The sequence below is a fragment of the Petromyzon marinus genome, chromosome 17 (genome assembly GCF_048934315.1).
Source record: "Petromyzon marinus isolate PM22_M1 ecotype Great Lakes invasive population chromosome 17, UKy_Petmar_22M1.pri1.0, whole genome shotgun sequence".
In the NCBI taxonomy this organism is placed as follows: Eukaryota; Metazoa; Chordata; class Hyperoartia; order Petromyzontiformes; family Petromyzontidae; genus Petromyzon; species Petromyzon marinus.
Window position 1 is genome coordinate 14,291,026 of NC_133683.1, and position 14,716 is coordinate 14,305,741.

Sequence of the window (14,716 nt, forward strand, 5' to 3'; positions counted from 1 at the left end):
ATGAGATTAAGCGTCCCCTCGGAACTCACTCTCGCCTAGGAGTTTCCCCGCATGTGCTATGAAGGGGCACGCACTGTGTACTGGAAGTAGACTTCACAGATCTGCTGCGGAAACGTTTGCTCTACGCGCTAGGGGGAGCGCTTCATCCCACACAGACGTCCCAGCTGCCATCTCCTTGCAAGCAGAGGGCTTTGCAGCTTCCGCCTGCCGGCTACCGCGGGCAGCTATCGATTTAGGAAAATAATTCGTTCCTGAACCGCTCGTAAGTTGGAACACCATAATGTATTTTATTTAAATTCCCATACGGCCAGTGTTTTGGGAAACAACCACGCGAGCCATTTGCGTGCGCTGTCTCGGCTCACGATGACTGATCACGGCTCTGCATTGCACTGACCATGAGCCATTGACTGTGCAAGGGCACGCACCGCCAGCCCACACACACACACAGACCACTGCACGCTCACTGCGGTGCTCGTGCCTTTGTTTGGCAGAGCAGCCCAAGCCTGCTGGCCCCAAGTAGTTCCCATGGCCGGTCCCACGTAGAGAATAAAACACGCTCCTTCATTTGTTGCTGACATAGCTCGCGCCGCGCTGTGATAGCAGCCACCTGGGGCACAGCCTCTGGATGAGCATTTTCAAGCAATTTGCATTGTTGATGTGACTCGAGTGCTGAAACGGGCTCCCGCTTGCACGACAGCTCCTGTCAAGACCCCGGAGGCCAGCAGGGGGCAGTGCGACACCGCAAAGTGAATGTCGTGGCGACGCCGTCCGCCCGCGGAGTGAAGGACATTTCCGAAGTCTCCGCAGATTTGGCGTTGACTTTTGAGTCGTCACCGACTCTCCGCGCCCTGCACTACAGCATCGCTGTACTACAGCATCGCTGTGTGCAGTGGAGAGACGAATGTGATTTTTTTTATTTATATGCCAAGGTCAAATGCCGACTGTACAAATCTGCCAGTCTTTCTTGTCCGCATTGGGTTTCATTAGTTAGCTATCTATAAGCCTACATGCTTTTGTTTCCGCTCGTTTAGCCAGGAAAGCCTCACTGAGTCTCAACTCTTTTTTAGGAGGGCCCTGCCAATTGTGCGCGTTCGAGGGCGATGTTGCTGCTCTGTGTAATCCCAAATGGGCAAGTTGCAGGTAATTGTTCTACAGTGAGATGTTTGCCCAATACTAGTTCCACTGTGTTTAGCTATGGGAGGAAACTTGAAAGATCTGGGCAAAGTCCCATCGGTGAGCTCGGCCGGATCGAGGGGGCTAAACGGGCGCGGCACGGGCTAGAGAAGAGATGGAGTGATGTGGTACAGGAGGACGTGGAGCTGAGTGGACTTGCCGATGACTGGTACCAGCGGTGTCAAGATCGGCCTCTGTGGAGGAGGCTCGTGAAGGACGCTACTGGGCAGTTGGAGGCAGTCGCCCTCCAACAACAACGGAGAGCGGAGGAGCGACGCTCACAACAACGAGCGGAACGCCGGGTGGCTAAAGCACAGCAGGTTGGCACAGTAGGGGGTACAGGTGGTGCATCAGCCAGTCATCTCAGTCATCTAAGTCAATCCACCCGTGGCACCTACTGGGTTTGCCCCGTGACCTCCTGCCAGCGGGCGTTCGACACTTCACGTGGCCTCAAGGTGCACATGGCCTGGCACAAGCGTCGTGGTGACGTCACCGCCACTTAGTGGCGAATGGCGGTTGTTTTTGTTGTTGTAAACTGGAGATTGGAGAGGAAACCGAGTGGATGTGTCTACATACAGCGACAAGGGTGCTGCCGTGGAGAGACGGTCAGAGCGCCGTTCTGGCAATCCAAAAGTCACTCATTTGATGTCACGGAGCAGCACTGGAATCGACAGGAACGTTTATTACATCCTATCCAGCCAGCAGCAGTAGAAATCGTTTCACCACCGTTAGTCGATAGGCAGGTAACGGCGTTGTGGGGTAAAGTGTGGGTACTCTAACCTCTTCGCCGATGTTTTTGACCAGTGTGGAAGGGCAAGCCAAAAAATACCCTCCAAATTACCAAGACACCGCGAATTATATACCATAATCTATATAACCACATACAGCAACATTAGCCATGCATAGGTCACACGTTAGTGTGTAACGCCATACGCATTAGGAATTCAATGGATGGGTAAACCAGTACAATACCTATTATATTAATATTCACTTTTAATTTGTCCACAAATATATTTTGAGCTTCGGTTAATGTAAACCCAGTTGCAAGAGTCTGGGTTTTTAACACATCTCTCAATGTGCATCATGATCTTTAAAGTGGTGCAAAAACACATTACCTTTAGAAATGCAAATGTGGGCGTTTGGATTGCACCCGTCTTAAGAAATGTGCGAACCGTCTTTCAAAGTCAATTTTCGAGTTTCTCAATCACGTTGCGAAATGCGGAGGTTAATCCCGAGCGAGGGTTCCTATGGGAATCCCCTTTAGCAACATTCTGTAAACAATACTGAGGAAACCCCTGCTTGCTCCGCTGATTATACATTCCTCAGAATAATCATTGGTGGAGAAACGATGCACTCCCAGAACGGCGTGTGGCGGATGGGATGTTGTAATACATGTGGAGGGACAGATTTGGTGAAAGAGGCCTATCGTCTGTCTATGTATGTTTCACTCTTCGCAGTTGGTGAACCGAATGCTTCCAAATGTTAGTGGGTGCTAATTAAAGGCGAGCCTTGTACATTTTAGTCAGGTACAGGTTACACAAGGCACACGACATTGTTATTCTACACCTGCACTGATCAACATTCCCAACGACAAGCATTGTGACCGAACTGTATCAAGTGATGCCTCGACTGATATGGCCACAGCCATTCCTTAAACAAAACGCAGTTCTGGGAGGATACCAATCTCAGCGGTTTGAGAGGTGTGACTTTCGAAAATGCTCAAATGATCCGTGTCAAACAAACGTGGTCGTAGAAGGTGGTCGTGTTCACAACCCCGAACATTAACACAGGCCATATGCTATCACTGTAAGTTAATTGGTATAGGAATCATTCTTATTATTGTACATGATATATTGTTTCTATTGTAGTTATGTTTTGTAGTCTGCGGTGTGGTCACAGGTTGTATGATATTACGTCCATCCTTCCGGTGTCCACCATACGACTTCGTACCACGCTGTGGTGAAGTCAGCCATGGTTGTCCCCATGCATAAACTTGCCCCGCCATAGCAATGTGGAACTTATACCGCTGGCTCAGCGCTGTACAAAGGACACGAGCGCCGCTTCGATGCTCATTTGAGCCGAATATCGATTTGATTTTGAGCTACAAAGAGGATTGAAGTCGATTGGTTGTCCATCCGTGGAGGGGTAGAGAATGGGCTTGCCGTGCCTCGTCCTATTATTACAGATTCCTCATGACGGCTCTCGCCTTTTCCTGGAGCGGCATGACAGCATTGTGTGGGTTACGTATTTGTCTAACTTTACACACACGCAGCGAAATGTGTACCGCCACAGTACAGCAAAGGCAGGAGGGTGTGTCGTCACATGCTGTGTGTGGATCTGTGTCAACAGTTAACAGGGCGAGTGGGATTTTGGGAATTGTTCTCAGGATTTGCTAACGAGTGCGTTGAGCTGTGAGACTGCTGGATTAGGCGTCCGGCTCAGGACACGGGGTGCGCATTTAACCAAGGATGCCCCGCAGCGTGGAGACTGAAATATCCGGGTTTTCCCTGAACGTGCCACTGTGAATACAGTGCAAATGGGACGGAATGCAGCCGCGCAGCCTCGCAGCACGGAGGGTGCCCAGTGGTGTAAGCCGATCGGCCAGCGCAAGCAGCCACCCCCAGCCCCACGTGTGTCCACAATGCACTCACTGCACCTTTCCCACGTAAGGTGGCGGGGTTTTTTGTTTTGTTTGCACAGTTGTGGGGCACAGGTCCAATGGCCCAAAACGTCAAGAGATTAGCAGCAAACAGCACGATCCAAGTTGTAAGAAGTCAACAAGTAGGTCTTCGTGGACAAGTTTTATGATTATTGTTTTTTTTTTGGGTGAGGCCACCTAACGATATGCGGTGAACTCTTTTTGACTGAAAAACCAGCGAAGGCGGGGCAGGATCTCGAGTGAGAATCTCGAGTGAGGATCTCGAGTGAAGTTCTCGAGTGAGGATCTCGAGTGAGGATCTCCGGTGACAATCTCGAGTGACAATCTCGAGTGAGGATCTCCGGTGACAATCTCGAGTGAGAGTCTCGAGTGAGGATCCCGAGTGAAGATCTCGATTGAGAATCTCGAGTGAGGATCTCGAATGAGGATCTCGAATGAGGATCTCCAGTGTGGATCTGCAGTGAGAATCTCGAGTGAGGATCTCGAGTGAGGATCTCGAGTGAGGATCTCGAGTGAGTATCTCCAGTGAGGATCTCGAGTGAGGATCTCCAGTGAGGATCTCGAGTGAGGATCTCGAGTGAGAATCTCGAGTGAGGATCTCGAGTGAGGATCTCTAGTGAGCATCTCCAGTGAGGATCTCCAGTGAGGATCTCCAGTGAGGATCTCGAGTGAGGATCTCGAGTGAGGATCTCGAGTGAGTATCTCCAGTGAGGATCTCGAGTGAGGATCTCCAGTGAGGATCTCGAGTGAGGATCTCGAGTGAGGATCTCGAGTGAGGATCTCCAGTGAGAATCTCGAGTGAAGATCTCCAGTGAGAATCTCGAGTGAAGATCTCGAGTGAGGATCTCGAGTGAAGATCTCGAGTGAGGATCTCCAGTGAGGATCTCCAGTGAGGATCTCGAGTGAGGATCTCCAGTGAGGATCTCGTGAGGATCTCGAGTGAGGATCTCCAGTGAGGATCTCCAGTGAGACTCTCGAGTGAAGATCTCGAGTGAGAATCTCAAGTGAGGATCTCGAGTGAGGATCTCGAGTGAGGATCTCGAGTGAAGATCTCGAGTGAGGATCTCGAGTGAGGATCTCCAGTGAGGATCTCGAGTGAGGATCTCCAGTGAGAATCTCGAGTGAGGATCTCGAGTGAAGATCTCGAGTGAGGATCTCCAGTGAGGATCTCGAGTGAGGATCTCCAGTGAGAATCTCGAGTGAAGATCTCGAGTGAGGATCTCGAGTGAAGATCTCGAGTGAAGATCTCCAGTGAGGCTCTCCAGTGAGGATCTCGAGTGACAATCTCGAGTCTCCGGTGACAATCTCGAGTGAGAATCTCGAGTGAGGATCCCGAGTGAGGATCTCGATTGAGGATCTCGAGTGAAGTTCTCGAGTGAGGATCTCGAGTGATGATCTCGAGTGAGGATCTCCGGTGACAATCTCGAGTGACAATCTCGAGTGAGGATCTCCAGTGACAATCTCGAGTGAGAATCTCGAGTGAGGATCCCGAGTGAAGATCTCGATTGAGAATCTCGAGTGAGGATCTCGAATGAGGATCTCGAGTGAGGATCTCCAGTGTGGATCTCCAGTGAGAATCTCGAGTGAGGATCTCCAGTGAGGATCTCCAGTGAGGATCTCCAGTGAGGATCTCGAGTGAGGATCTCTAGTGAGCATCTCCAGTGAGGATCTCCAGTGAGGATCTCCAGTGAGGATCTCGTGAGGATCTCGAGTGAGGATCTCCAGTGAGGATCTCCAGTGAGACTCTCGAGTGAAGATCTCGAGTGAGAATCTCAAGTGAGGATCTCGAGTGAGGATCTCGAGTGAGGATCTCGAGTGAAGATCTCGAGTGAGGATCTCGAGTGAGGATCTCCAGTGAGGATCTCGAGTGAGGATCTCCAGTGAGAATCTCGAGTGAGGATCTCGAGTGAAGATCTCGAGTGAGGATCTCGAGTGAAGATCTCGAGTGAGGATCTCCAGTGAGAATCTCGAGTGAAGATCTCGAGTGAGGATCTCGAGTGAAGATCTCGAGTGAAGATCTCCAGTGAGGCTCTCCAGTGAGGATCTCGAGTGACAATCTCGAGTCTCCGGTGACAATCTCGAGTGAGAATCTCGAGTGAGGATCCCGAGTGAGGATCTCGATTGAGGATCTCGAGTGAAGTTCTCGAGTGAGGATCTCGAGTGATGATCTCGAGTGAGGATCTCCGGTGACAATCTCGAGTGACAATCTCGAGTGAGGATCTCCAGTGACAATCTCGAGTGAGAATCTCGAGTGAGGATCCCGAGTGAAGATCTCGATTGAGAATCTCGAGTGAGGATCTCGAATGAGGATCTCGAGTGAGGATCTCCAGTGTGGATCTCCAGTGAGAATCTCGAGTGAGGATCTCCAGTGAGGATCTCCAGTGAGGATCTCCAGTGAGGATCTCGAGTGAGGATCTCTAGTGAGCATCTCCAGTGAGGATCTCCAGTGAGGATCTCCAGTGAGGATCTCGAGTGAGGATCTCGAGTGAGGATCTCCAGTGAGTATCTCCAGTGAGGATCTCCAGTGAGGATCTCGAGTGAGGATCTCGAGTGAGGATCTCCAGTGAGAATCTCGAGTGAAGATCTCCAGTGAGAATCTCGAGTGAAGATCTCGAGTGAGGATCTCGAGTGAAGATCTCGAGTGAGGATCTCCAGTGAGGATCTCCAGTGAGGATCTCGAGTGAGGATCTCGAGTGAGGATCTCGTGAGGATCTCGAGTGAGGATCTCCAGTGAGGATCTCCAGTGAGAATCTCGAGTGAAGATCTCGAGTGAGAATCTCAAGTGAGGATCTCGAGTGAGGATCTCGAGTGAAGATCTCGAGTGAGGATCTCGAGTGAGGATCTCCAGTGAAGATCTCGAGTGAGGATCTCCAGTGAGAATCTCGAGTGAAGATCTCGAGTGAGGATCTCGAGTGAAGATCTCGAGTGAGGATCTCCAGTGAGGATCTCCAGTGAGGATCTCCAGTGAGGATCTCGAGTGAGGATCTCCAGTGAGAATCTCAAGTGAAGATCTCGAGTGAGGATCTCGAGTGAAGATCTCGAGTGAAGATCTCCAGTGAGGCTCTCCAGTCAGGATCTCGAGTGACAATCTCGAGTGAGGATCTCCGGTGACAATCTCGAGTGAGGATCTCGAGTGAGGATCCCGAGTGAGGATCTCGATTGAGAATCTCGAGTGAGGATCTCGAATGAGGATCTCGAATGAGGATCTCCAGTGTGGATCTCCAGTGAGGATCTCCAGTGAGAATCTCCAGTGAGAATCTCGAGTGAGGATCTCCAGTGAGGATCTCGAGTGAGGATCACTAGTGAGCATCTCCAGTGAGGATCTCGAGTGAGGATCTCGAGTGCGGATCTCCAGCGAGGATCTCCAGTGAGGATTTCGAGTGAGGATCTCGAGTGAAGATCTCGAGTGAAGATCTCGAGTGAGGATCTCGAGTGAGGATCTCCAGTGAGGATCTCGAGTGAAGATCTCGAGTGAGGATCTCCAGTGAAGATCTCCAGTGAGTATCTCGAGTGAGGATCTCCAGTGAGGATTTCGAGTGAGGATCTCCAATGAAGATCTCGAGTGAAGATCTCGAGTGAAGATCTCGAGTGAGGATCTCCTGTGAGAATCTCGAGTGAGGATCTCGAGTGAGGATCTCGAGTGAGGATCTCGAGTGAAGATCTTGAGTGAAGATCTCGAGTGAGGATCTCCTGTGAGAATCTCGAGTGAGGATCTCGTGAGGATCTCGAGTGAGGATCTCCAGTGAGGATCTCGAGTGAGAATCTCGAGTGAGGATCTCGAGTGACAATCTCGAGTGACGATCTCGAGTGAAGATCTCGAGTGAGGATCTCCAGTGGGGATCTCGAGTGAGGATCTCCAGTGAGGATCTCCAGTGAGGATCTCGAGTGAAGATCTCGAGTGAGGATCTCGAGTGAGGATCTCGAGTGAAGATCTCCAGTGAGGATCTCGAGTGACGATCTCGAGTGAGGATCTCGAGTGAGGATCTCGAGTGAAGATCTCCAGTGAGGATCTCGAGTGAGAATCTCGAGTGAGGATCTCGAGTGAGGATCTCGAGTGAGGATCTCCAGTGAGGATCTCGAGTGAGGATCTCGAGTGAAGATCTCCAATGAGGATCTCAAGTGAGGATCTCCAGTGAGGATCTCCAGTGAGGATCTCGATTGAAGATCTCCAATGAGGATCTCAAGTGAGGATCTCCAGTGAGTATCTCGAGTGAAGATCTCCAATGAGGATCTCGAGTGAGGATCTCGAGTGAGGATCTCGAGTGAGGATCTCCAGTGAGGATCTCAAGTGAAGATCTCCAGTGAGGATCTCGAGTGAGAATCTCGAGTGAGGATCTCGAGTGAGGATCTCGAGTGAGGATCTCGAGTGAGGCACTCGAGGGAAGATCTCGAGTGAGGATCTCGAGGGAAGATCTCGAGTGAGGATCTCGAGTGAGAATCTCGAGTGAGGATCTCGAGTGAGGATCTCAAGTGAGGATCTCGAGTGAGGCACTCGAGTGAGGATCTCGAGTGAGGGTCTCGAGGGAAGATCTCGAGTGAGGATCTCCTGTGAGAATCTCGAGTGAGGATCTCGAGTGAGGATCTCCAGTGAGGATCTCGAGTGAAGATCTCCAATGAGGACCTCAAGTGAGGATCTCCAGTGAGGATCTCCAGTGAGGATCTCGAGTGAGGATCTCGAGGATCTCGAGTGAGGATCTCCAGTGAGGATCTCGAGAGGATCTCGAGTGAGGATCTCGAGTGAGGATTTCAAGTGAGGATCTCGAGAGGATCTCGAGTGAGGATCTCGAGTGAGGGTCTCGAGTGAGGGTCTCGAGTGAGGATCTCGAGTGAGGATCTCGAGTATGGATCTCGAGTGAGGGTCTCGAGTGAGGATCTCGAGTGAGGGTCTCGAGTGAAGATCTCGAGTCACCACAGACTGCCGCTATCCCCCCCCCCTCCTCTTTCAAAAGTTGGGGGACGTCAATTACCCTCACCTTCCCGTCTTGTGTTCACACGCCCAGCGTGTAGACATGGACAGCTGGGTTCTTAGTCATGGCTCCGCTCTGACTTGAGTCGCTCAGTTGATCTCAGAGATGCATGAGCGGCTCAGCCATGGCTCGGCTCAGCTCATGGGTCTCTTGAGCGTGGCTCGGACCGTGACCAGAGCCGTGCAGTGACTAATAAGGGCCTGAGAGAACACAGTACGCTGATCATAATTATATCCAACTGGTGTACTTAAATACGAAAGTCTTCAATCAGAGGGTGCCACTAAATGCTGTGACATGGGTATTGGCAAAGAAAACATGGCAATAATTAAAAGCGTGAGCATAATTCCTTTGGAATTACACCGAGACAGACATAGGAGCACGTGAGCCAGAGAGCAAAGCACGCGGTCGAGGACTTCGCGAGGGCAGGAGATGGAGACTAACCACGGAGTGGCAGCCACAGGAGAAAACACCGCGGACATTGAGGGATGCTGGAGAGAGAGGGATTGTTGCACTCCAGAGCACGGTTGTTAATCGTCCACTGCATGACCCAGCAGGGGTGGTTGTGCAATGGGGGGGAAACCGGTTAAAAACGGTTATGCATTGTACAGAAATGTCGAGGATACAACTCAACAGTTGAACTCTTTTTACACGCTTTCATTTAACTCACTCTGTTGTTGTTATTGTTGTCGTCGTTGTATCCTCGAATCTTGTAACTAAATTTTAACCCACTTCCCAATGTGGTATCGAATGCAAACTTTGTATACTTATGTCATACTGATGACAATACTATATTCTATCATAAATATATATTTTTAAACATTCCTTTTTATATGTTATGTTTCGGCTTGGGTCTAATTGTCCACGCTCAACTGACGTTGGCTGTGATTGGCCACGGTCCCATAAGGTTATGGCAAGCTTCGGGGCCACTTCCTGGAGTCGTGGAGTTCTTCCATTACTAGTATATTTCATTAAAGCGTGTTTAAAAAAAAGTTTATTTTTACAAATATTACTTATTCACTGAAAAACGAAGGCAGCTGCAGCGGTTTAATGGTCAGCACACTGGCCTTGACAAGCAAAGGTCGACGGTTCACCTCCCGGCTAGGCAGTTTTGTAACCCCGAGCCCCGCCTCTCGCCATAATGAAGGGGCACACCGTAGCTAATCGGCAGGCCGCATGTGGTACCAAGGGCAAAGTGTCGGTACGCCCACCGCTTCCTGATACAATTCCACTGGAAACGATTACCCGGTTACTGTCCTTCTGAGCCGGTAATCGATTTTCAAAAGGGTCACCGGTTTCCATTTAACAACTCTAATCGCAAGCATTCATTCGCAGTGAATAGGTCCTAGCTGACAATGATATTATCCAATTGGGATCAGTTATATATTTACGGGACAAAGATCATCCGTATTGCCTTTAACACACTGTTGGGGCAAGTGCTGTTCGTGAGCACCTATTTAAGGCCGGCACAGTACACGAGGGGGTGGGTGGCCAGCACCACGCCCGGCCGCCTTTGTCTCCCCAGTGGCGATGTTTACACACCGCACCAAGTACTAATTTGAGGCAGAGTAGACCTAGGGGGAGGCCTAGGACTGGTTCAAATAATCGTCACCGGTGTTTGCCGTGAGCAGGAATCAAGCTCGGGTCGCCAAGTTTGTCGTGCAGCGTAGCGCTAACTGCTACACTACCGCTCCCCACCTTATATATAAGCATAATTTTTCGTCTGTCTGTCTGTGTCTGTCTGTGCACGGAACATGAGAAGGATTTGGCTCACAAACCGTGGGGTTTACATTTTTAAAAAAAGTACCCAGGTACCACGCCATAAGCCCCGTGGTGAGCCAGCGCTATTCCATTTTCGCATCCGTCAACTTTAAGGTAGTTAAATTAACAATTTAGTGCTAATCAATATTATTTATTTCCTTATGCCGCTCAGCGCGTGCCAAACCACACATTTGCGCATGCGCGATAAAGCCATGGTTGCCCCTAGCAACGCATACGCGCGATCGATGGAGTTGGGAAATTCTCATTCGCGTTAAAAAATCAATATAAATACACAACGCTGAAGTTACTTCTTCAGTGTGATGTCCTCTTTCCGCCCCCCACCCCAATGTGTGCAGTGACTACTATAGAGTCGGTAGATGTTACTCTATAGGCCGTAGACACTACTACAGAGCGGGCAGGGGGATCGTGGGTGGTGGGGGGGTAGCAGCCGAGCCCCAGCCTGCCAAGGTGCCACCTCGGAAGGCTAGGCAATCTAGGCGAGGCCGGGGGCTCTGCACGGGACTAGGCCTCATAACTACACTCTCACTTAAAACCTTCGTGACTGCAGGAATTAATATTCTTTGGTTCGTTCGGTAAAGTCACGTAGATGGAAAAAATTATAATACAAATAAAAATAAAATAACAAGATTAAATAAAAACCACTAATGTAGACTGTTGCCTGGAGCTGATTCAGAGTGAGTGTACTGGCAGTCTATAATGTAGACTGTAGCCTAGTTATTACGTTTGGTGAGTGTACTGCCAGTCTATAATGTAGACTGTAACAATGTTATTAAGCTGGGTAAGTGTAATGGCAGTCTATAATGTAGACTGTAGCCAGGTTCTTAACCTCGGTGAGTATACTGGCAATCTATAATGTAGACTGTAGCCTGGTTTTTAAGCTTGGTGAGCGTATTGCAGTCTATAATGTAGGGTGTAGATATGGTTATTAAACTGAGTGAGCGTACTGCAAGTGTATAATGTAGACGTATTCTTGGTTCTTAATAACCATTGATACAGTCTACATTATAGACTGACAGTGCACTCACTACGATTAAAAACCAGGCTACAGTCTGCATTCATGGTTATTTGTTTATTATTATTAATTGTATTATTTTTTATTCACTTTTTCATTATTTTTCTATCTACTGTAGCTTCTACTATAGCCAGTACACACTGCTATACAGTCAGCATAGCTTCTACTACAGCCAGTAATACTGCTATAGAGTTAGTATAGCTTCTACTACAGCCAGTGATACTGCTATAGAGTTAGTATAGCTCCTACTACAGCCAGTAATACTGCTATAGAGTTAGTATAGCTTCTACTACAGCCAGTACACACTGCTATACAGTCAGCATAGCTTCTACTACAGCCAGTAATACTGCTATAGAGTTAGTATAGCTTCTACTGCAGCCAGTACACACTGCCGTATAGTTAGTATAGCTGTAGTGTTCGATTTCACTCGGACAACTTCAGTCTTTCTTCGAATGCCGCTTTATTTACAATTCTCATTATATCTTCCACATTCCACAATATCCAGGTCGCCACGGCTCGCTCGCCGTGCTTCACTCGCCTCGCTCGCCACCTTTGTCTCTCCACTCCCCACGATTACTTCGCTTGCTTCGCACTCAGCGACTCCGCACTCCGCGACTCCGCGCTCAGCAACTCCGCACTCAGCAACTCCGCACACAGCGACTACGCACACAGTGTCTTCAGCTCCGCTATCACTACGCTCACTCCACTGCTGGCCATTCTCTTCAGCTCCGCTATCGCTATGCTCACTCCACTGCTAACTACTTCGTCTTTGTTCAGCTTCGCTATCGCTACGCTCACTCCACTGCTAACTACTTCGTCTTTGTTCAGCTTCGCTATCGCTACGCTCTCTCCTTCCAACTCTGTCTCTCCAACTCTGTCTCTCAACTCTGTCTTCCAAACTGTCTCTCAACTCTGTCTCTCAACTCTGTCTCTCAACTCTGTCTCTCAACTCTGTCTCTCAACTCTGTCTTCCAAACTCTGTCTCTCAACTCTCCACACTTCAATTCCCCCTGTCAACTCCAAGCTCTCCCAACTCGACAACTTGCCTCGTCCAGCTCCCAACTCCAACTCCCCGCTCTCTGTGTGTCTCCCCAATTTATCTCCATTCTCATTACCCCTAATTAACTGGCCCGTGTGCCTCCCCATGCTTCGCGTCCTCAAACGCCTGTCTTTCTCCAGACATCTCGACGCCTCCTCGCCCTTCACAACAGCCCCAGCCAATCACCGCAGTTGCTGGTCCTCTGGCTTAATTGGTCCAACCGGTACCTCATCATCCCAGCCCTTGCACCTGGCTGTCCTAACATGACCCATACTGTTTTTGCCTTCGCTACAGGCTGACCCAAGATAACCCGTACTGTCTGTGTGATCATGCAATCACGCCGCCTCCACCACGCACCTTCGTACTCCACTACATAGCTACTACTACAGCCAGTACACACTGCTATAGAGTTAGTATAACTTCTACTACAGCCAGTAATACTGCTATAGAGTTAGTATAGCTCCTACTACAGCCAGTACACACTGCTATAGAGTTAGTATAGCTCCTATAGGCTACAGCCAGTACACACTGCTATAGAGTTAGTATAGCTCCTACTACAGCCAACACACACTGCTATAGAGTTAGTATAGCTTCTACTACACCCAGTAATACTGCTATAGAGTTAGTATAGCTTCTACTACAGCCAGTAATACTGTTATAGAGTTAGTATAGCTCCTACTACAGCCAGTACACACTGCTATAGAGTTAGTATAGCTTCTACTACAGCCAGTACACATTGCTATAGAGTTAGTATAGCTCCTACTACAGCCAGTACACACTGCTATAGAGTTAGTATAGCTCCTACTACAGCCAGTACACACTGCTATACAGTTAGTATAGCTCCTACTACAGCCAGTACACACTGCTATAGAGTTAGTATAGCTTCTACTACAGCCAGTAATACTGCTATAGAGTTAGTATAGCTTCTACTACAGCCAGTACACACTGCTATACAGTTAGTATAGCTCCTACTACAGCCAGTACACACTGCTATAGAGTTAGTATAGCGTCTACTACAGCCAGTAATACTGCTATAGAGTTAGTATAGCTACTACTACAGCCAGTACATACTACTGTAGTGGTAGTCGCTCCTACTTCAGCCAGTAATACTGCTATAGAGTTAGTATAGCTTCTGCTACAGCCAGTACACACTGCTATACAGTCAGCATAGCTCCTACTACAGCCAGTAATACTGCTGTAGAGTTAGTATAGCTACTACTACAGCCAGTACATACTACTGTAGTGGTAGTCGCTCCTACTACAGCCAGTAATACTGCTATAGAGTTAGTATAGCTACTACTACAGCCAGTATATACTACTGTAGTGATAGTCGCTACTACTATAGGCAGCACAAACTACTGCCATGATAATAGCTACGACTACAGACAGTACAATACTACTGTGATAGCTACTACTACAGCCAGTACATACTACTGTAGTGATAGTCGCTACTACTACAGCCAGTACATACTACTGTAGTGATAGTCGCTACTACTACAGCCAGTACAATACTACTGTAGTGATAGTCGCTACTACTACAGCCAATACAATACTGTAGTTATAGGAGCTACTACTACAGGCAGTACAAACTACTGTAGTGATAGTAGCTACTACTACAGCCAATACAATACTGTAGTTATAGGAGCTACTACTACAGGCAGTACAAACTACTGTAGTGATAGTAGCTACTACTACAATAGATACTACTATACAGTCAATAGATACTACTGTAGAGCAAGCTACTACTGTAGAGCCAGATACTACTATAGTCACTAGATACTAATCACTCTATTGTATTTAGGGTGTGTACAGTAGGTATATATGCCTATGACGGGGTAAAAATATATATTTTTGGGGGGGTGGTGAGGTCGACAATTTTCGGAAACCTTTTAGATCAACTATTTACCCGCCACTTTCTATTACTTTTGGATTCAGGACTTCTTCAAGCCTCTTATAATTGTGTTGATGGACAAATGGGCAAACAGAACGCCGGGCTTTCACAATAGCTTAGTACTTGCGTATGTATATGTTACGTTTTTAAGAGAAGTTTTGAAATATATTTTTCTCCCGGGCAATGCCGGGTACTT